The sequence below is a fragment of the Taurulus bubalis genome (assembly GCF_910589615.1).
Source record: "Taurulus bubalis genome assembly, chromosome: 6".
Taxonomy (NCBI): Eukaryota; Metazoa; Chordata; class Actinopteri; order Perciformes; family Cottidae; genus Taurulus; species Taurulus bubalis.
In genome coordinates, this window is record NC_136594.1 from 19530916 (window position 1) to 19553488 (window position 22573).

A 22573-nucleotide genomic window follows, 5' to 3' on the forward strand; every position below is an offset into this window, starting at 1 on the left:
TTGAGAGTCGCCAGCCTTGTCCGGAGCTGACTCCCCCCAACAACACGCCATGCCTGTCACCATGAATGCAGACCCAAAGCAACCGGATCGACAAAATGGCTTCTTGTTGGTATTTGATCCTGCTAGGTTGTGCTTGGGTCTGTCCTGAAAGGGGGTCATCTCAGCACAAGACTTATTGATAGCCAAGACTTTACTGGTAAATATTGAGCCAGCTACTACACAATAAAAGGGGTCTAAAGCTCCACTCTCCTCTGTTCCGAGGATTGTAGTCTCTATTAGACTTGTGTTTTAGTTGACAAAATGTGTCTTACATTTACAATTCAATGCCTCCGACTGAGGATTTAAAGAAAAAATAAACAACAACAAAAGAACAAATCCTTTGGTTTCTCTCAAGGACATCTTTAAGGTGTAGAGTTTGACATGTAAGCTCTTTGCGGAGCTACGTTGAGGTTGTTGGACTTGGCACTGAATCAGAAAGTCAGCGCTTCTGGTGCTTGATTATATGAAGAAAAAAAAAAAGAAAGAAAAAAAGCCAAAACCACCTCAGAACACCTCAGTGTCCTCTCTCTCTCTCTCTCTCTCTCTCTCTCTCTCTCTCTCTCTGAGGGACCGTTTACATGTATTCTTCCATTGTTTAAGTTATTAACCTTTAACTCTTTGTTTTTTTTGTTTTCGTCCTCATATGTTGGTTTTATGAACCCTCCCTGCTGACAGGAAAACAAAAGGTCCCGTGTTTGACGACAAATAAATTCCTCGTGCGGACCAGATGGCATCCTTGTGGTGTCTTAACCTGCTCAGAGTACAATATATTTTTACTGCATTGGGACGATTCTGGTGTGTGTTGGGTGTTGTTGTTCATCACGGAAATGTGTGAAAACTGTCTGGCACTCATTGTGTTGTCTCATGTGGCACACGAATCTGGTCTTGTATTCCCAGACGGGATAAATCCAACGATAAGAACAGATTTGATTTTACTGAAGCCAGGTCTGTCCTCTCTCATGTGAGTGTACAGTGTGTGAGTGAGTGTGTCTGTGTGTGTGTGAGTGAGTGTGTGAGTGAGTGAGTGCTCAATGTTCTTACCAAGGCTGAGCTTTAGAGAGGCGCCTGGTCCATGACTCGTCCACACTGACCTCAGTTGGGCTGATTCCCACCTGCTGCTCAGTAAACATCAGACTTCTGGACAGTATTTGTCATGAAAAGACAAATATGCATCCAGCGTCCGGTACAATCACTGAGAGCGAGGGCTCTGTCACAACAATTTGCAGCTATTATTTTGCACTGAAAGCTAACTTGAGCTCGACCGCTGAGCGCTGATTGGTCCTGGATCAGCCAGTGTTAGCTGGGGTGTCTGACAAAGAGTTCCTGGCACTGCTGAAGATGGCAAACGATAGCATATCTTCACAAAGCTATACGTCTTTGCCTCTGTTAGGGTTAGGTGTATAGACGTGAACTCTCCAGGAAGCGGAAGTTGCAAGGTCTTTTTAAGCCACACTCCATTCTGGCGTCTGGCGTTGAGCCAACGGGTCCATGAGGCGAACCAAACGAGCAGCCCCCATCGGGAGTCGTCCTGTTGTTCTGAACCTGTGGCCATCCTTTGTAAAACATGCAGTCTGATGATGATGATTATAGCCGTGTAAGTTGAGGATGCAATACTTCAAATAAAAACACCAAGATTTTCAAACCTGAATGACTCAACCGGCATCTTCATACCGTGCAATGTGTCCATGCTGAACGTGCTGCAAAACATGCTTTATTAAAGAATGTAATTGTGGTTTCTGCTTTTTTCATGCCTTTGTGCATGTGTAGGTCCATTTCTGTGCATGCAGTATCTCAGAAGCACCTTGAATTTCTTCAAATGTGGCTCTTAATGGCCACTTGGATTCAAAGATGAACGGATTAGAATTCAGTGAACAAAGGTCTCTGTGGCCATGACTCAATAATTCATGAGATAATTATTACAATTTCACAGGAATGTCTAATAGGGAGATACAATGATGAACATTTTTAAGGCATTTTGGACAGACATGGACATAAACTGCAATTTTAATGATGAGCGGAGACATACAACAACGAGGTGGTGATTCTATTTTATATTTTTATAAATCTTTGCCTTTTTTTATCCAAATGCTTCTCACTGATCAGAGGTACATAAAAACATACACTCTTCGTATTCCACGTAATGCATCATAAAATGGTGGATCCCAACATTGAGGTCAGGACCGCTTCAATGGATTGCGAGTTGATCCCAGGAAAGTAAAAAAGAATCATATTCAACCTATATTCATGCTTTCTCTGATCATTTAGTTTGTCTTCTGAAATACTAGATTATTTTACCTCCTCATGGCTGTAAATGTACAGCATGAGAAGAAATAGTGACTCTGATTGAACTGCTCACAGACAAATGCAACCTGTGAGGAGGGTCATGAGCACATAGTGAACCACAATCAGAGCATGTGCTGTATGCAAACTCTTCGAGCATTTAGTTAAACTGGAAAACGCGTTTCTCATAACTATCTATATTGTTAACATGAAAGGTCGTTCTTGGCCTTGAAAATAGTAGTTTGACCAGAAAAGGCACAGCCTGCATCAGCAATTTGATCTGTAAAGCCAAAAACAACAATCAGAAGACAACAGTTTGACAACTGAGCAATTTCCAGTGTAGACATTGAGTTATTTCTTCAAAGATCTCATTTCAAAAGATTGGAAGAAAATAAAACAATTTAGTGAAATATTGAATGCTCTTCATTTCTTTGGTTTGATAATGTCTCAAGAGCCCTAAAATGTTAATATATGAAGATATGTATGTGAACTTTTTGTGGGAACTTATTAATATTAGCAGCATTTTGGCTTTTCCCAATAACAGCAGCAACAGCAAGGTCATGAAAAGTTTTAAGAATGTGCTGTTCATGGACATTATCACTTCTTATTAGAAAAAGCATCTGATTGTTTCGGTGAACAGCGCCTGCTCTCTGATTTCAGTGTCACATGAGTCCGAATAGTGCACTCTGCCTGTTAGTCTATACCTCCAGCAGTCTGCACGAGCCACAGATCTGTAGATCACAAGATGTCTGTGTGATCAAAGCCGTCTTGTGGGCAGACTTACAGGTTTTTTCCCTTCTCTTTAACAAACCACATGAGCATCCACCACATGTAATATTCCTCTCAAGTGATCACAGCTTGTGAAAAACAGTTAAGAGGCTCAACCTCCCAAGTTGTACAAAACCATCGTGTTTCACTGCGGTGAGTAACGCAGTGATAATGAAGATGTTGATCCCTCAGTGTCATAAAGCGCTCACTGGAACGACAAATAATCCGGTTTAGGTTACATCTCCCCATCAGCTGTCTCTGACAGACCGTGGTCGTGTTCCTCTCAAACAGAAACAAGGATGTGTTGAAGTGGACACATGGTTTGAGGGTGTAAAAAAAGAAGAAGAAAGAAAGGATAAGTGCATGTCTCATTCGAGAAAGTAAAATAAGATCTCTTTGTTTGCAAGTTCCCACTATATTTTTTAAAGGTTTTATAAATTATGAAATGCAGAAGCAGCAGTATCAGTATCAATCACACTGCGGACCCATAGTCTCAAATAAAACACCAGCAAGGGGTTTTTGTATTTTTTTCTGACAAAGCTACATGATTGTCATAACAGTAATTACTATATGTATATATTTATGTGTGTATGTGTGTTGGGTTTGAGGATACACAAATAATTTTTCATTAACAGGCTACATCCTGGCTCGTCATGATCAGAATCAGCTTTATTGGCCATGTGTGTGTGTGTGTGTGTGTGTGTGTGTGTGTGTGTGTGTGTGTGCACGCAAACATGGAATTTGCCTCCGGTTACACATTACTCTCGTCGTACGTTTACATATTATATACAATAAGCAAGATCTAACAACAGAGTAGAACACATAAACTAAGCATCAACATTACATTTAACTAGTATGTACAATACAAATATATATTGAATAATACATATATGAACATAAGAACAATGGCAGTGGAAAATTCCTTTTGGATATTAGTGCAGAAAGGTTGTAATAGTGCAAGTATGCAGATGGATGTGTCTGATGTATTGTTCATCAGAGTAATGTTGAGAGAGATGCTGCCACCTAGAGGGTGAAGACAGTCATAGGCTCAACTGACAGCTGATCTAAAATGTCTGATCTTTCACTTTTATAAAAAAAAAGGTATTAAGGTGTACTTTGTACTATCTGTAGCGTGATATACTATTGGTACACACAGTTAATAATATGAATAAAACCACAGCTACAATGATATAATACAATGAATAAACCCAGACTATAGAAATAGTTAACTGTGCAGCAATTTATACTATTTCCCAATACTAATAAAACATGAATCTCTCTCCAGGGTCACTATTCTAAACCACAGTACTATAACACAGCGCAGTGCGTACCACTAGGGGGCACAAGAGGCCTGGAAATGAATAACACACTGATTTGACGTCACGACTGACTAACTGCATTTGTTTTAAGTCAGCACAAATCTGCTGAGCTTGTCTGTACTACACTCATTGCATTGAGCCTTGGATTTCTCTATTCACAGTAATTCTGCCGAGCCTAGCAGGTGGTCCTAAAGATTTCCATTGCACCAACCTTCACATGGATCAATAAAAATAATAGTTTTTCAGCGTCATGTTGAACAGAAAGAAATCACACTTTGCGCATTCAATTAAAATTACATTTCATATTGTTTACATGTCCTCATTGTGTGCCTTTGTGATGTTTTATTCTACCGTTTATTGTAAAATAAGTTGCAGTCGTTCTTTGTGTCCAGAGCTGTTTTGATTCAACCATTTTTGTTTTATGGCCCGAGTTCATTCTTGTGGGGCTACTGTGGAAGGCAATTGTATATTTATAATTCATATTCTTTTGCTTTATTTACAGACTTGCAGAGTGCCCTTCTATTGGTTCAGATATAAGGGCTTTTGTTGCAGATGTTGTTCTACATCTGTATAAGTTGACATTGAATACAACCTATTTTGGAGTCTACAGTAGTGTCTTATATTCTGTACTCCACCTCTTTTTAAGACACTGAATGCTATATTTGCATCCATGATGTGATATATCTGTGGTGTTAAAAACACGTTTTTAAATGTACCTGCTAGTTTAACCCATGTGATGCTCTGTGTAAAGTAGAACATAGAAAATATATTTCCATATCTTCAAAAGGGAATATATAATTTTTTTCTCTCGATATTCCGATCAAAACAGTTTAATGAGTTTCACATTGTTAAATACATAAATGAAGATGCATACAGAACCTACAGGACTGACTCAGACTATCTGAACATTATCAGGAAGTTGGCTACATCTTATTGCACCACCAGGCTGCACAAAGGCACTGTGAGTCTCATTGCTGACCATCCTGAGTAAATTGTTACTCCCACGTCAAAGAGCCTGTGTGAGAGAGATTACAGTATGAAAGAACAACATGACTACACATATTTGCATGATAAACAATGTAAGTCTGTGTTTTCTAGTCGGAGCTGCAAAGAAAATCAGACCTCAGAGGAGTATTGAAGGAATCTTCTTTGTCCACATAAACATAAATTAAACGGAAAATGAGACTTGAATCCATTCAATGCGTCTTTCCATCTATTTGTGGGAGTTTGGGCAAACATCGTCATTGTCACATCTCCACCGTTCTAAAATAGCATACAGTTTTTTAAACCCAGTGTTTTGGGTTATGCAATTGCTTTAAACATCAGATGAATCCTGGTGAGCCCCGTCTGAATTTCATCAATCATTGGAAGAAGAGCCCACATGCTAATCATAAACTGCAAAAAAATTATGTAAAGCAGCAACTTTTTCATGTTTAGGGGTTGTCAGTAAATTCAAGTAAAATCCTTTTAGTCTGACAATCAATGCACCATACTGGAATCTGCATAAAGCTGCGGGGAACTCAAAATCATGATTTTTTTCTACCTAATTATACATTAATTGTGTTGCTCATTTTGCCATCCGTTCCTAGAAATATAATTTATAATTGCTGTTTACCTGCTGTCTTTTCGTGTGTGTGTGTGTGTCTTTGTTTTTGTCTTAGAACTTTGACTCTTGCGCAATGTTTTTCAAGTGGATCATAACATTTTGGTCACGTAAAAATGTCTTATTCAGTGTTCGGTTGTATTTAGCTCCACTGTCTCGTGTGACTTCAGGGTCCAAAGAAAGATGGAGTCGGTCAAAATGTCAAAAAGACAGTCCACAACCCAATAGGGGACGTCACATGACCATGTCCACTTCTTATACACATACAGACATTCTTTGAATGATCTGTTTGTCATACAGGACTCTCACAAGTCTGCAGCAGCTTAAGACTCGATGTCTCGTTCCAATTCCCCGACTCCATGTCGGGTGTTTCAGTGGCACTGGGAGCTGGAACCTCGCCATCCAATCAGAGGCTCATTGCACTTGAGACGGCAGCTGTAATGAGCTGCTGTTGATGATAGTTTATACCGGGTACCGGGAAGGAGAGGCAGACAGTCCGTGAACATGAAGCAAATATTCAAGAGACAGAGACGTTTGCGCCGTGCATTTGTGAGTAAAAATAGAAGTGTGATGTTTTGGAAAGCACGCTTCTATGTCCCAGTGTGTTGCACTTCAGTCAAGGTCACCTCTCGCTCCTTCCACACACAAAGTCCTTGAGTCCTTTTGATACCCTGAAAAGTATATATATATATATATATATATATATATATTTTTTTTTTTTTTTTTTTTTTTTGGCCACTTTGGATGGACTTCTAAAAATACTGAGACAGCTTTTTGCGCAAAGTGCTTTGGAATTAGATCACCCAGATCCACTGACAGATGAAGGTCGTTGATGTCACGTGGGTCAGGTGTGTGCGGAAATCTCTCACCGTCGCTGCTCTTCTTTAACAACTGAATTGTGTGTGCAAACACAGAATGTAGGCCATGCTGCCTAATTAAAATGTTTCTGCCGTGCTTTGGGTGTCCTGGAATGAAATGAGAGAGACTGACTGTTGGCTGGCTCTGCCGCTTGTGAGGAATGTCACAGTCGTTCACTCCCTTCATGACTCATCCTCTGGACTTCATCCCTATATTGTTGTTGTTGTTGTTTTTCATCCGCTCTACACTTCCCTTGCAGAGAAGCGATTCCATGCAACCAATTACTGTGCAACAGTGGGAGTGCATGAGGAAATATGAGGGGGAAATGAAACAGGCCAGTGGGGCTGAGAGAGGGTGAATGGGGGATGGGGGGGGTTCCTCTAGTGATGCGTATGAGTCATCGTCCCCACGGTGACTGGGCTTCTGACATCACAGAGCCCTTATCTGAGAAGGAGACCAATTCCCCACAAAGGTCCTTGACGGCTGATGGATAAGGGAGGCACAACAAATGGTCTCTCTCTCTCTCTCTCTCTCTCTCTCTCTCTCTCTCTCTTTCTTTCTCTCTCTCTCTCTCTCTCTTTTTCTCTCTCTCTCTGCTGTGGCGTTAGTCACGCCGTCAGGATGAGGAGACCCAGCAGGCACGTAGGTCGCTCCCCTCCCCTCGCCTCGCCTCACGTATCCAGTCCTTGAACACAAAATCAAAAGCCTGGAAGGAAATTGTGGCGCGTTGCGTGACCGGCGAGTCACCCGGACAAAGATAAACCGTCGAGAGATCCAGGCGAAGTTTCTCGTTGGAGGCTTGTTTGCCAGTTGTGTTCAAGTAGCACATCCATCAGGTTGAGAAGGATCTCCTGGGGAGGGCTTTTGAATAGATTTCTCCTCAGGAGTCAAAAAGGTCAATGATACCTTTTTCTAGGGCCAATTTTTTTTTAGAAATGTTTAGTTACATTGGGGTCATTAGGAAGCCAAGAAATTAATTTTGAGAGCCACTCTAACTCCCAGCCCTACGCGTGACTATGCAGGAGATAGTTTATATATGGAAATCACCTGTTTTATCCTCTGTTTTTATGTTTTATGTTGCAACAAGCATCTTGTACAGAAAATGTATCTCCTCCCTAAATGTGATTTCTGTCATTTGAGCACCTGTTGAAGTGTGTGAGGAAGTGCAGAGCAGCATAATGACACAACAACTGGTCCCTGTATCCCATTTGCACTCCCATAAATACATTTCCTGTTTAGCAGGTGGGAAGCCTGAGGAGACAGGTGGACCGTTTGCCAGTTGTTGTTTAAATTTTGAAGGAAGGCTGCTGGAGCAAATAAATCAAACACAGGCTATATTGTGTTTCCCGTCTCCCTCAGGAAGAGTTGCTACGATATCAAGTATATTTGCACCTTTAATAAAGAAACAGTAGATGTGTATTCTGCCTTTATTATGACCACAGAAGAGCCAGGCACAGGAATGTTAGCTCTGCAAGTGCTCTGTTGCTTTCATGCCCGTGAAGACAAGACTCCTCATTACCTTCTGTGTTGCTTGGTGTCGACCACGAGGTGTATTTGGGTTTCACCAGGTAATTCAAAGACTGTCATGCCTTTACATGGAAAACTAGATCAATGAGAACCCATCTGAAGCTCATTTAACCAGACATTGTCCCGTCATAATTGATCGTATACATCACTTTCTGAAATGGAGTCTTTCTTTATCAACGACATGTGAGTTATTCAGAAACTTTAATAGAGAATTGCCTGCACTGCATTTCTGCTGAAAAACACGTCTTGCATGCTTTCAGCTGCGTGATCACACTTTATTAACAGGTTTTCACCGTCAGACATTGTGAAGATACTTTATTTGCCTCAGCAGTTTAGAAGGAAACATGGAGAGCAAGGGGGGAATGCAACACAGGTCTTTAAAACATGGTGTACCTTACATTACTGCACTGAGGGACTTATTTTTTATATAAAGCAACAAAAAAAGAATATCTAATTTGTGGCTGTTCAGAGTTGTCTGTTTGACGTTACGTGTTCTCCCTTTCTGTGATGTTGAATTTGAACGAGCAAACTCAAGCTAGGATAACAATCTTCTTGACATAGAATCACAATAATAAACCCGTTGTCTTTGTCTGTAACTGTGTCTGTAGCTACCTGAATTTGTGGTTTCTGAGACGTTTCTACATTTTCTGTAAAAGAAGCAATCCTGTTGGCCACTGGGCAAACTGGGCAACCGTCCTGGGGCCTCAAATGTGTTTGGTAATGCTGTCTGCACCACCAAATCACAATTCAAACTGAAATTGGGACATCCACATTGTCACATAAACTTCAAAGTTGTGAGAAAGTCTGATTGTTGGTTTTGAAAAGTTACAGAAATGGTTGAATCCCCTCCGAATCTAAAGGGAGAAGGGTGTAAAGAGAGAGGCTTCAGGAGATTCTGACACCATCCGACAAGCACTTCTGACGAGGTACACTGGCAGCTTACGTGACACATCGTGCGGTGAGTGCTTGTCAGTGTGTGGGAGGGGACTCGAGGTAAAAGTTACAGCCTAAAAAGCATCCGGTTGTGTATTTCTTCTATACTGTGCAACGTATCCTTTTGTTTCATTCATGTCAACACCAGTCTTTGACCAGTTGCTTCTTCGTGTGTGTGTGTGTGTGTGTGTGTGTGTGTGACTTCTGAAGCAAAGACATGCAAATGAGCAACCGCAGCGTCTCAAGGTCATAGGGGTTACAGTCGGACACAATCAATTCATACATGACTAACAACCGGCGCTCACTACCTTCCTGTCTGTGCTCGCAGCGTGACGGATGAGCGGCCACGACGGATCTCGTCCCCGTGTGGTTAAGTAGGAAAGACTTTGTCTACTGGCCCTTTTGTTCTGCTGAGCACCGTCTCTTTAGATGTGATTGTTGCAAAAAATGGGAAGTAGCACTTTGCTGATGGAGTGATGTGTTGTTTCCACTGTAGTGCTCCACACACGCACGTGCACACGCACACACACACACACATACACACACTAACACATCTACATAGATAACCACATGTATGGTGACACACACTCACTTCCATTGCGCTGACTCGGTCACAATGTCACTTTGCCACACAGACACGCTGCCCTTGTGGAACACTCAAGGTCAACTGTGAGTATTTTAGTCAAGCTGTCGCTACAATCATGAAAGCACTGTCGACAAATCTGTTTTTCCGACAGCCTCCTCCTCTCTTTTCCCTCCATCTCGGTTTGGCATGGTTTCCCCCTCTCCTCTGGTTCTCCTCACTCCATGCCTATTTTACGTGTCTTTCTGTCCCCCGTCTCTGCGTCACGCCGTGTGACTTGTCACTGTCGTCGCCTTCGGAGAGGTCACGGCCGCACAGCCTTTAGAAGACGGCCGCAGGGATCTGTCCTCCTTGCTTCACTTATCCTTGAATGTGTCTCCTCTCCTCTCATGGCTCCATCCCTCTTCATCCGCACTGAATGAATCTGTGACAGGGAATGGAGTGATAGTGGGGTCAGTGCAGGCCATTCGTCTCAGATTATTGTGGTCTTCTTCAGATAGAAAGGCATGGCAGAAACAACAGGCTTTTCTCACAGTGGATATTTTGACCTGTTAAACAAGTGTAACGCATAACATTCATTATGGATTAGGATGCATTCCATATAGGTAGTACTTTTTTTTAAGTTCCATTGGAGAAGTTTTGTGACACATTAACAACCATATTTTGGACATAACATATATATATAAAAGTAGATGTGGTTCACTTTACTGTACTGGTAGCGTGGTGGGGAGTGATCTTTAGACATATCCAAGTTAAAGCTGGTCTAATTAATATCTTTATATCAGCAATGGATGAAAGACTATAATGTGAAATGTGTCGCTTTTAGTGACAAACTTCCTTTGCAGTCTCTTTCAGCTCCCTCGTCTTTCATCGTGTTGTTTCCTGTGACAACACAGCAGCTTTGTTTCAATAAAAAAGAGCTCTAAAAACATCTGTGCATCACCTGCTGAGCCCCATGTGGCAGACTGGCAATGTTAGCAATGAGCTGGTGAAGATACTAGAGAGTTAAGCAGCTAAAGAGACAGATATTTTACTGAGGAGTTGGTGGAGACCAAAACCAGAGCTAAAAGCAGAGTGAATATTGGATTTATATTCTCCATCTGGACGAAAACACAACTGTGTAAATGCTAATGTGATCCATGTCTGCTGGATGTGGAACTAGGCAACTGTCTTCTAACACATTCAACTTTATAAGATGATAGCATTTTGGCCCGCTGCGCTCATGAGCTCCAAACTCAACAAATACTGGTGTAAAGCAACCCTTCTGGAGATTGCTGACCGTTTAGTTACAACAACATGAGCTGAATCAAGGCTAAACCACTGCTATGAACAAGTGTCACGTTGCATTGACACCCATCATCATGTGGTAATTTGTATATTAATTGTGTGTGCTCCACCAATAGCTGAAACATTCTCGCTGCTCAGGGCTACGCATGTACTCGTAGAACTGATGTTACATACATACATTTCTATTCATGCAATTTATATAGTCTATTTTTTTTCAATTTTATGTTTTACTTGACACATTTTGTCTCTAAATCAAGCGACCTGGCCAAAATGTCTGCCTCAGTCCACATCTCCTTTGTGTGTAACTTTCAATGTAGGGATATCCTCTAATACACGTTTCGTGATATCTAACTTCCCATCTGTGTGTCTTTCTCTGCATTGGTGTGTGCGTAGTTTTGGCTTGTAGAAGTGGGACTGCTGAGGCGGAGGAAAGTGCTTTATTTAAAAGGGTACGGCAGGCAGAGGGGACTGAGCCAGTTGCAGCAGCTGCCCTGGAGATGTCTCAGAGGATAATCATCCACACTCATGTTGTTGACTCAGACTTTCAGGGCTTGTCAGGTGATGAGTGCAACCACAGCCCAGCTTGGACGGTGAACAGCGTTCTGTCAAACACATCATGTCACATAGTTTCTATTCCCTAATGAAAGAAGAGGATATATACTGTATAATTAGAAATGACTGGTTTGGGCTAATTTCTCGTCATGCTAATTACTCCGATTGTTTCTGTTTATTCTCAACAGAGGAGAGTTTTTCGACTGACCCCATAATCCCAAAACATTTTGACTACTGAACATGTGAATATCTTTGTATTAGGTCAGCAACAGCCATGCAGCCTCACACCTGGTTACGCTGAGGCTGATTCACTGGCACTGCACCTGGTTTGTCTTTATGGAAGCAGATTAATGAATGTGTGTTCACGGGACAGGGAGTGAGTGCAAGACAGTCTGATTACAACAGCAAATATGTCAGTGCCGAGACATGAACACATCATGGAAAGCGTCGGCGTCGCATCGACTATAGGCGTGTGTGTGTGTGTGTGTGTGTGTGTGTGTGTGTGTGTGTGTGTGTGTGTGTGTGTGTGTATGTGTTGTGTGTGTGGATGAAAGAGATCGCAGGGCAAAAGAAAGAGCCACATGACAGAAAAAAGCGAGAGAAAAAAAGCATGCAGTTGAGAAAATTTGATAATGTCTGATGAAATAAATAGAGAAAGAGGGGGCTGATGAGTCACTAGTGTTGTTGGTATGTATGACAAGACATAGCATTAGTCCAGCATGTCTCCATCAGCCTGTCTCTCTCTCTCCGGGCGTTGATCTGGGCTACCAGGACCACCACATGAAAGGGCAGAGGCCATTTGACGGCGTGAAGTTGAGATCTGTTTGTCTTCCTCGTTTCCACAGCAGAAGCAAGTAGTCATGAACCAAGTAGTCACATTATCAATATATTAATTCATAATTTTCTCAACAAAGGTCTGTCGAAAAGATAATTCACATGAGAGTATTACAATTAACATATCCACCCAATTAATTTGAAACACACAATTTCAGACTCGTGCGTCTTTAAGCATTGCTGCCTTGCTACTTGGAACGTTTGTGTGTGTGTGGGGGGGGGGGGGGCCTTCTTTCCCTTTTTAAAGTCGAGGCGGAATGAAAAAGGCCTTTGTAACTCTTTTTGCTCACATTCCTGCTCATGTTGTGCACTTATTTAACAGCATTAGCAAATAATTTACCAGCAATCTACTTCTTTGTATATTTAAATAAAAATCCAATCATCTTTTCTTCCTTTAAAACAACTAAGCTAGCGCAGTCCAATTCCAACCAATAATATCATCCATCAAACAATCTGTCACTTCTAGCAGCAATACTCCCAGTACAGAAGATGAAAACGCAACCGTTGTTTCACTTTAAGATCACACCGTGCACAGGTTGTGTTCAACGTGCAAGAAAACAAAAATCATCCTCCGTGTGTTCGGACAAATGAGTGGATGTTTATTTTCATGGCAAGTTATGACAAACGGTGTGAAATGTTTTTGTCATGAAGGGGAAAACAGGCCGTAGATTTTAGCGCACATGCATTCTCACACATCATTAGATGGAGCTGATGCTCGCTTCACGCAGAGAAAGCTCCAGGAGTTCACCCCTCTGTGGAGTCGCTTTCACGGGTTTTCATTCGTCGTCCTCTCCCACATTCCCTGTGCGTGAAAGTGCCTGCCTTTATCGGCTTTATCGCGGCTCCAAACCCTCAATTAGCGTATCTGCACAGCAGATAACTGGTATGAAGTTAGAGATGACGCTCATACAAGGAAAATGACTAACTCTTCTTCTTCTGCGCCCTTAATCCTCTCGGCTTGGCTATAATACCGGAGCACAAGAATGGTAATTGCTACGTCAACAGCAGCAGCATCACTGCTCCCCCTTCGTACAGTAGAGGAGGAGAAAACCGTGTGAGTGGAATTAAAATTCAGTGTGTTATCTCTGTGCGCTGCAGGTATACAGAGCTCCCAGTATGTGGGTACGTGCATGAGTGTGGTGTTTGTCTGTATGCAAGTGAGCTTGTATCTAAGTGTGTGTGAGTATCGCAGACATTGGTTTGTTATTTCTTGCTTCCTCCGACCAGCAATGACAACAACACGAGTACTAGCTGCCACCAGTCCAATTAGACGTGAGACTGTGACACCCGCCGTCATCCACACCGTATCATATCATGCACGGCCGCTAATGAGAGCTCATTACGAGCGGTGGCGGTGTTCACAGTGATGAGGGAGTCACGTTTTTCGCCCGCCCTATCTGCCTCTGATCTGCGGCGGTCTGCTTTCTGTCCGTCTGGATCCATGTGGAGCTCTGTGGGCCCCTGACTGTGGTCAACAGGAAATGAGGAGGGGTGAATCACATTGGGAACACTGCAGTGTCCTCACCACATGTCTTAATAAAGCCTTTGTGACCGCTCTGTGTCTGTGTCATTTTCCGGGATATGAACAAGTGTTTCGCTCAAGTTGAAGCTCTTTCAACTCACACAGACACATCTTTGCATCCATTTCACAACCCCAGACAAATTTGCATCTACTCGCATCTCCCTATTTACTTTATTTATTTTCACTGCCTCTAAAATTAACTTCATGTTCTGCATGAACACCAGTGTTGGGGTAGTTACTCAGAAAAAGTAACTAGTTACACGTTACTTGTTACTTCTGAAAATTGTAACAAGATTACTTTACTAGTTACTGCATTTGAAAAGAAACTTCACTACTAGTTACTTTACTTTCCATTTTTTTTAAGCAAATGTCCAAATGAACTGCAAAGATACATGGACAAACATCATGGCCCTTTCATCACTTTATTTTCAATTTTCAATAATAATTTATTATTATTAATTAATATAATTTCCAATAATAATAATCGCGCGAGTCACACGACACTTCCTGCATGAACAATCTACCGTAAACGTCGGGTTACGAGCCGCTACTACCTTTGGTCAGAGTCCCCGTTAGCTCCCCGCTGTAGCCGGCTGGGACTCCTGCTAGCGCGCCGTCACTTCCCCGCTAACTCTCCGTTAACGTCCGCTAGCTCCCCGAAAACCACCGAAGGTAGCAGGACCAGGCTCGACACCCGACTTGGGCAGAGGGGTCGCGGGCAGTAGCAGCAGCAGCGCTAGCTAGCAGCTTGTTGCTACTGTTCATGCAGGAAGTGTCGTGTGACTCGCGACTGGTAAAAATGGCTTGGGTAACGCAGGAAAGCGCGTTACTGAGGTCAAGTAAAGTAGTGTAGTTACCAATGTTTTTAGTGTAATGCGTTACTTTACTGATATCGTTACTGTAATCCGTTACTTTGTAACTCGTTACCCCCAACACTGATGAACACCCAGTAAGGATGGAAATGGGGAAGTAGATCTGTCCAAACAACTGACTTCTCATCAGATAGCAGTGTATTAAAATGTATTGACGTAATGGCCGCCATGTCGATACCACAGAATTACAAAGACTTCGTCTGAACCTAGAGCAGCATACTGGATCTCTTTGCATGCATCACAGACAGCAGAGCACATACAGCGTTTCCATCGAGAAAGCCTTCAGTGTCGTTCTTTGCTCTTCTTTCAATGAAGAAATAATCTCCAGTTCCAATAAGTGACGCTGTTGCAGCATCTGCACTAAACTCTTCAGTTGGCGCCATTGTTGTTGAGAAAGAACAGTGGCCTCTCCGTGTCGTCTCACACACAACGCAGCCACACCTGTAGCTGACTGTGGCTCACTGATTGGTCCGTGCTCTGGCTTGGATACAAACCAAAGTACTTGAATCCTGAAAAGATTTGTGAGATTTGATATCCTGCAACATTATCAACACACAAAGGCTTCCTCAGGGTGTTGTACTGCTCTGTATGAACTCAGCAACCTTTTTTGACAAAAAAACACAATTATTTAAATTCACAAAGAGACATTTCAGGACATGCTTGTGGGGAGCTTGGCCTTTTCCACCACGCTCTTCCTGATTACACAACAAAAAATAAATTAAAGAAGATCAATCATCAAAATGCACCGGATTCACTAATGATGCCACCACGGGATATATCCAACTCAAATGAGGCGAATGCATTAACTGGAGAAACTTTTTGGCATAGATATTGAATGATGTGCTTGCTCTGGAATGAATAGACTCACTTCTTAGGACACTTTCATTGTTGAATACATCCACGATGAAACCAAATCTATACGTCACTCTCGTCACACATTCGAACACGATAATTGTCCTATTTACCACACAACTCAGCATCTTCATGAAAAACTCATTTTGCTTTGGTGAAAACATGTAATTAAGGCAAAGTACAGACAGAAGTCAGTCCAGGCGAGGAGGCTAATCATATGATGCGTTGGTCCCACAATGCTCAGGGGCAGGTTGTGATTTTGGATGTGGCTCAGCTGACAAGCTAATTTGAGGTCACTCTGCTATCCTGCCTCCTTCATCCGAAGAAGTAAAGAAGTGGGGACGAAGCAGCCAGAGCTTTGTGTTTTGAAGCGTATGAGTCACCACTGGATTATGTATTAAAGCCTCTTGTTGTGTGCTGCGTCTCTCTCTTCTTTTTATTTTTCTTCCTTTTCTCTGTTTGTGCACGAAGATTCTCTTTCAACTCTTTCTATCTAATTGGCCAACTAATAATAATATAAATAATTGTTATTAATGTTATTACACAATATCTCAATTGATGCTTGCTTATTTTATCCCCAACTAATTGATTTCTCGAGCGTATTATGCAGTCCACTACTGTTCTCCGACACACACACACACACACACACACACACACACACACACACACACACGCAGACAGGCATAATTGTCATGCTGCCTGTGGCTGATATTTAGCTATGACGTGTTTTGAGGCGACCAGTCTCTGATAAAATGCCTCTGGATTGACATCATGAGGCCGGGCTATGACGCCTTGCCATTACACTTGTTGGCATTAAACCCGTGACGCCAGCGGGCAGGTGTCCTGCAACGATGTCACTGATTACTTTGCGATGAGCAAAGTGAAGGAGACAAAAGAGGAGGTGTTGCTGTCTGATGCTGGATCGTTGTGAGCCACAGTTTGACATCTTTGAAGTGGTCACCGTGTTTATTTAATACCTCTCACGCTCTCCTGGAAATGTGAACTGGACAAATATTTCTGGCACAGAAATACATATTTCACGAGGATACTTTTTGCACTGAAATGTAAACAAAAGCCGTGACCTCTAAAAATTGAAAACAGTTTGGCTCTTTTGTGAAGATCAGAATGTGGCTGGCAGTCCACATTTCAATCCCTGATTGATGAATTAATTATTAATTATTAAACAATTAGGAGCCGATATCAGCCTTGTTCCAGACGTCTGAATTGTTCATCAAACAGGTCTGGTGGTGTGCTTTACAACGACCATTTGCCAGGTTGCAGATCTGTGAGATCAGATCGGTGTGGGATTACGAACAGGGACGCCATCTTCCCATTTAACTAGCCAGCTGCCAGGCCGCATGTATGGATAATAGCAATAGTAAAATGGCCTCAACAATAATGACAACAAGCGAGTGTGAGGCACAGTTTCGGTGCCGGCCATAAAATGACGTCAGTGGGGCAGAGATGACTTTTGAGGTTTGTTCTTCTTTTGTTCCTTTGCGCATGTCACAGGGTTTAAGGTAATTGGAGCGCGCCACGGGCTGAGGAGTTCCAAGCCTTCCCTGAGGGTTCGACACAGTGCTGTTTTTGTTTACAGCACATTCCTTTCCCAGCCATTTACTATGGTATGAAATTGCACAACCTGTGTTTTTGTTTGTGTGTGTAAGATAGAGAGAGAGAGAATGAGTCACGTATATTGCGCAATTAATAAATGCCATGTACATGACAGAATCAATTAAGCAACAACAAGCGATGATTTGGCTGCGGTCACTGAAACTGAATGAAATCTTTCTTTCAGTTCATGACAAGGGTTCTGACCTTCAGCCATCACAATTTTGTGTTTTAAAATTCAGCTCATCCGTGTGTTTTTGTTTTTAGCATATGGGTATTTAAGTTGCAATCCTAAAGATTTCAGTCCTGGTTGATTTGGTGACACACCATGGTGACAAGTGGTAACATCATTAGTCATTCCTTAAGCAGCTAGTTTGTCAGAAATACAACAGAAGAGCAGTTGCTGCACATTGATTTAGTAAAGAAGAAGAAAATGAACCCCTTATGGTTTGGCAGAAAATTGGAATCCACTGGAATGGCAGAATCTGCCACTTCCAGTGAAAACTACTAGATCATGTTCATTGTGGGGCCTTTCCCCCCCAAGGAAAGGGGGGGGAAAGGCCCCTAATTGTGAACGTTGGGCTTGAAGCTCTTGCATTGTAGCTACACAGTAACTGTGACATTCTTATAACAAGCTTAACTTTGTTAACTCTGTGTCAAGAAAACTATTTTCAATAAAGGTTGTCGCGCCCCCTCACATTTCTAAAAGTATAATGTTTTTCACAGTATATGATCATATCTGGAAATGCTACCGAGGCTCTTGTTGAGCAGCGCTTGTTGTGATGTGCGTCATCCAAGAACCTTTCGAAGACTCACACAGTTCAGGTATTGACAGAGCGGCAGCAGTCACACCCACAATGAGCACACACACACACACACACCCTCCTGCTCTCATTCCTCACTATCTCTATCACACATATTTTCATGCGTATGAACACACCAGCACGTGCAGACGCTCCCTCTCTTTTTACGCACACATTCACACATTCACTTTCTCACACTTTAAAGAGGTATTTGTATTAGAATACAACTCCTTGTCTTTGTACAACTCTCAGCACCAACGAATCACTGCTTTACTTGATGATGCACCTACATACGTAAGCAGGCAGCTAAAAATAACAGCCCGCTCTTCACCTCCCGTCCTTAAGGACCCTCTCCACAAGGGCTCATGGGAAGCTGAAAAGCAGTGGCGGTAATGATTATGGTCTTAAGGTCTTAAGCCGCCTGCTCCAAGGTTTGAGTCATCGCAAGGCCCAAGGGAGGAGGTTAGTGCCTTTGGGCGTCAGGGCAGGTCGTCCGTGTTGCTTGTTGCTGAACAGGAATGTCATGGCACGTGACTGATACACAACCACAACATCTTTTAACATGTATTTTTTAACATTAATGAATATTATACAACTACGACGATCAGTATGCATGACTATGACAAATTGAAACCAAAAGGTAATGATAAAATAAATAAAGTACGACGAATAGGTTGTTGGGATAGTTCGGGAGAAGTCAGGTAATTTGTAGAAGTCCTGCACAGAGCTGTCACGGCTGAGTCACAGATCTCAGCCTCGCCTCTCTGCAGCACTCCCTGTGTTGTTGATGAAGGTGTCATCGCTCCAGCCTGCAGGGTATGAAAGTAAATGTCTTAAGCGAAACTAAACTAAATACATACTTTGTTCTTTATTTAACTTGGGATGTTTGCCGAGCACACCCTCTCTTGCCTGGAACTATGTCACCGAACAAAGTCTCACAAAGTTTTGTAAAATGAGCCAAATAAAAAAAAACCTTCCTCATGAAAGCATTACTTGAGAATCATCAGACTCAGGTTCATTGCCAAATACGATTTCACATGCAAGGAATTGGCCTTGTTTTTGGTGCATAACAATAATAATAGTAAAAGAAAGAAAAAAAAGTGTGTATATATACCAGCAGTCAGTTAGCTTAGTTTATTTTAGCATAAAGATTGGCCTGACTGTCCTAATCCACCGACCAGCCCCTCTAAAGCTCCCTAATATAACATGTTGTATCTTGCTAATCCATGCAAAACCCAAAGTAGTAAAAACTACAGTTGGCTGTGTTAAGAAGGGACCTGGTAGCAATGCTAAGCTAAGCTAACTGGCTGCTGGCTGTAGCTACCTAACAAAGAAACAGGAGAGTGTCATTGATCTCCTCATCTAATTCGCAGCAGGAAATCAAAAGTATTCCCCAAAAGGTTGAATTTCCATTATAGTTTGGGAGAGTTAATGGTTATGCTAGAGCAAGGGTGCCCAATACGTCGATCGCGATCTACCAGTCGATCGCGATCTACCAGTCGATCGCGGAGGTAGTGCGGGTAGATCGCATGCCATTTAAAAAATAATAATAATTAAAACATTTTTAAAAAACTTTAGCGACAAAACCCAGCTCCCAGTGTGCAAATTAATGTCAATCACTACGGACGCTGCGCCCGCAATGGTTGACCGCTTGAATGGATGTATTGCCAAGTACAAGGAGATGTTTTCCCCGACTTCCTTAATTACCACTGCATAATACACCAACAAGCATTATGCGCTACAACGCTAAACATGAAAGAGATCACGGATGTGGCAACAAAGATCGTCTAATCGAGCGAGAGCTCTTCAAAGACGGATGTTCTGTGCGCATCTGGAGAAGCACTGCAGCCACTCTGACTTCCTGCTGCACAATGATGTGACATGGGACACTATATTGATTAAAGAATTAAGTTTCTTTGCATTGTTTGAACCTGCTAGAATTGATGGTTTTGGTTGTTCTTCTGCAACAGCACACCAGACCCGGAAAGAAATGGGAGGTGTGTTTCACTTTCAAAACGTGTGCTTCCCAGAATGTAATCTCTCTATACATTTCTTTAATTTTCCTGAGCCGAGAATATGTTTTCTATATTTTGAAATACCACGCTTATTTCAAGAGAAAATGAGACCGATCACACCTGTTAGCTGCCAAACCACATCCTATAACCACATCCCCTGTAAATGTTGGCCACTCGGCTGTTCAGTGCAGTCTCATGTTCCAACTGCAATCACAACCCCAGTCTACACAGTTCACGTGTCAGGTTGAATTGCATTAAAACCTGTTCCCTCAAAAACCGGAGCGTCACCCAAGCCGGCCAGCTCTAACTCTGATCGACACTTCTCCCCAGATGGGATCCCATTTGCTACTGTAAATCAGCCTCGTCATCAATATCCTCACTCACGCTCCCTCCTCGTTATCATCCTCCTCCCAAAACTCGTCTATGAGCCAGGTCGGCTATGTGACGAGAGTTGAGCTCTTGGCTTTGCACTGCGGCCTGCTGGGAGGAAGCAGAAGTCAGAGGAGCGGAGGAACAGATTGGACAAGATTACTCACTGTTGTCTCTGAGGCAGCCCCTGTTTGTGCAGGATGTTGGTGGGTAAACAGGGAGAATAAGGGGCCCCATACCGCCCTCCACCTCTGTTTCTACCCCCAGGATACAGACCGCTTGACCGGGAATGATCACTGCGTGATGGAGATACAAGTCGAGTCATTAAAAAGAAATACGATTTACGCAGATGTATTTGTTTACCTATATATCACTGTCATCATGAGCACTTTACAGTAATGTCACTCAGCTCAAGTGTAGAACCGGTCAACAGTTTTGGAATTCACTTTTTAAAATCATATTATTAGTTAAAGGAGCCAGGGCCCAGAGCGTCTAGTAACTAAAAGACTTTAAGATAATATATTTATTTGAGAGAAAACATACTTAATTTTGTCTTAATTATTGTATTGTTTTAAATGTTGTTAATCATAAATGTCTTTATCTGGTTAGACAGCGATTTAGGCACTTAAAGACTGACATAAAAATTCAAAACAAACTCCTAGAAATTACATTAATGTTCATCAAATAAAACATAAAGAAATACATTTTGAGATAAAAAAACAAAAACATTTTGTCAACATGATGATTTATTAAAATGAACATGTTCATATTTGAACGTATCAAGATGTTCACTTAGAATGTAATGAGTTAGTTTTCTTTACAATATCCACTCATAGAAGCTAAAGCACGGTTAACATGTTGATGCTTATGCACTCACAGTACTTGGTTAGCAAAAGTCTTTTCTGGAAAAGACCGTGAGTGAACACAGGACGTCTTTACACTTGTTATATTTAACAGGGATTTTTCTCAAACTTCCCAATGGAATAGTTTGACATTTTGGGAAATATGCTAACTTTCTTCAGAAAACCAATGAGCGTGTTTTCCATGGAGGCCTTAAACCACAGTCTCTTGTATCTTGTGCTTTGTACGCCCACCCCAACAACTTCCTTACAACTTCTGAGGAACAAGAGCGTAACTTTAGTTCATTTAATTATTGTGTAATTCAAACACAAGTTTGGAATCAGAGTAAACGCCTGTGTTAACACTTTAACTGAACTACACATGCATTATGAAAGAGTATGAAGTCATAAATTGAAATAGACAATTTTGTGACACCTCCTTACAGTTGTTGGCGGCTTAAACATGGAAATATTACGCAAAAATAACGACTGTTACCTTGATCTTATGATGTATAGACAATGGAGTGAATATCAACGGTGCAACTGAAGCAGCTGTGCAGGGAGCCCTGAAGCTGTGAGGCAGGAAGGCACTTTTACTGTATATAGGTGACTCTCCCTCGCATTGACCTCTTCACGCCGTCTTGAGCAGTTTTGTCGATGACCTTGCTGAGTGCAAGGCCCATAAGGATGAACTAGTAACGGTTGATTTAAGGTTTCTCTTTGTTACTCTGGAGTGGGATCAGGGATTTTAATGTATTGCAATGTAAATGTTTCCTCTCATATGTTGGAAAATGCACACCCAATGTATTCTATGTCTGTGATAACATTGGGCCGCTGAGGTCAGGGCATGGCAGTTAAATTAGCGTTGATACAGTTGACGAGCCGGCTCTTGCCTGTGGCGCCGGTCAAAGGCTGGTTTGCAGGATGGAAGTTGAAAGGGGAGCCTCTCCACGGTGAAATAGCAATTGTGTGCTTTGCAATAGAATGGTTGTGTGTGTCTGTGCGTGTGTTGCACCGGGACCAATCCCAATTATGATACGCTGCTGCGTGTCGTGTTTGTTCTAAGCTGCAGCATTCATTCAGAAACTCTCACACAGGCTCATGTGA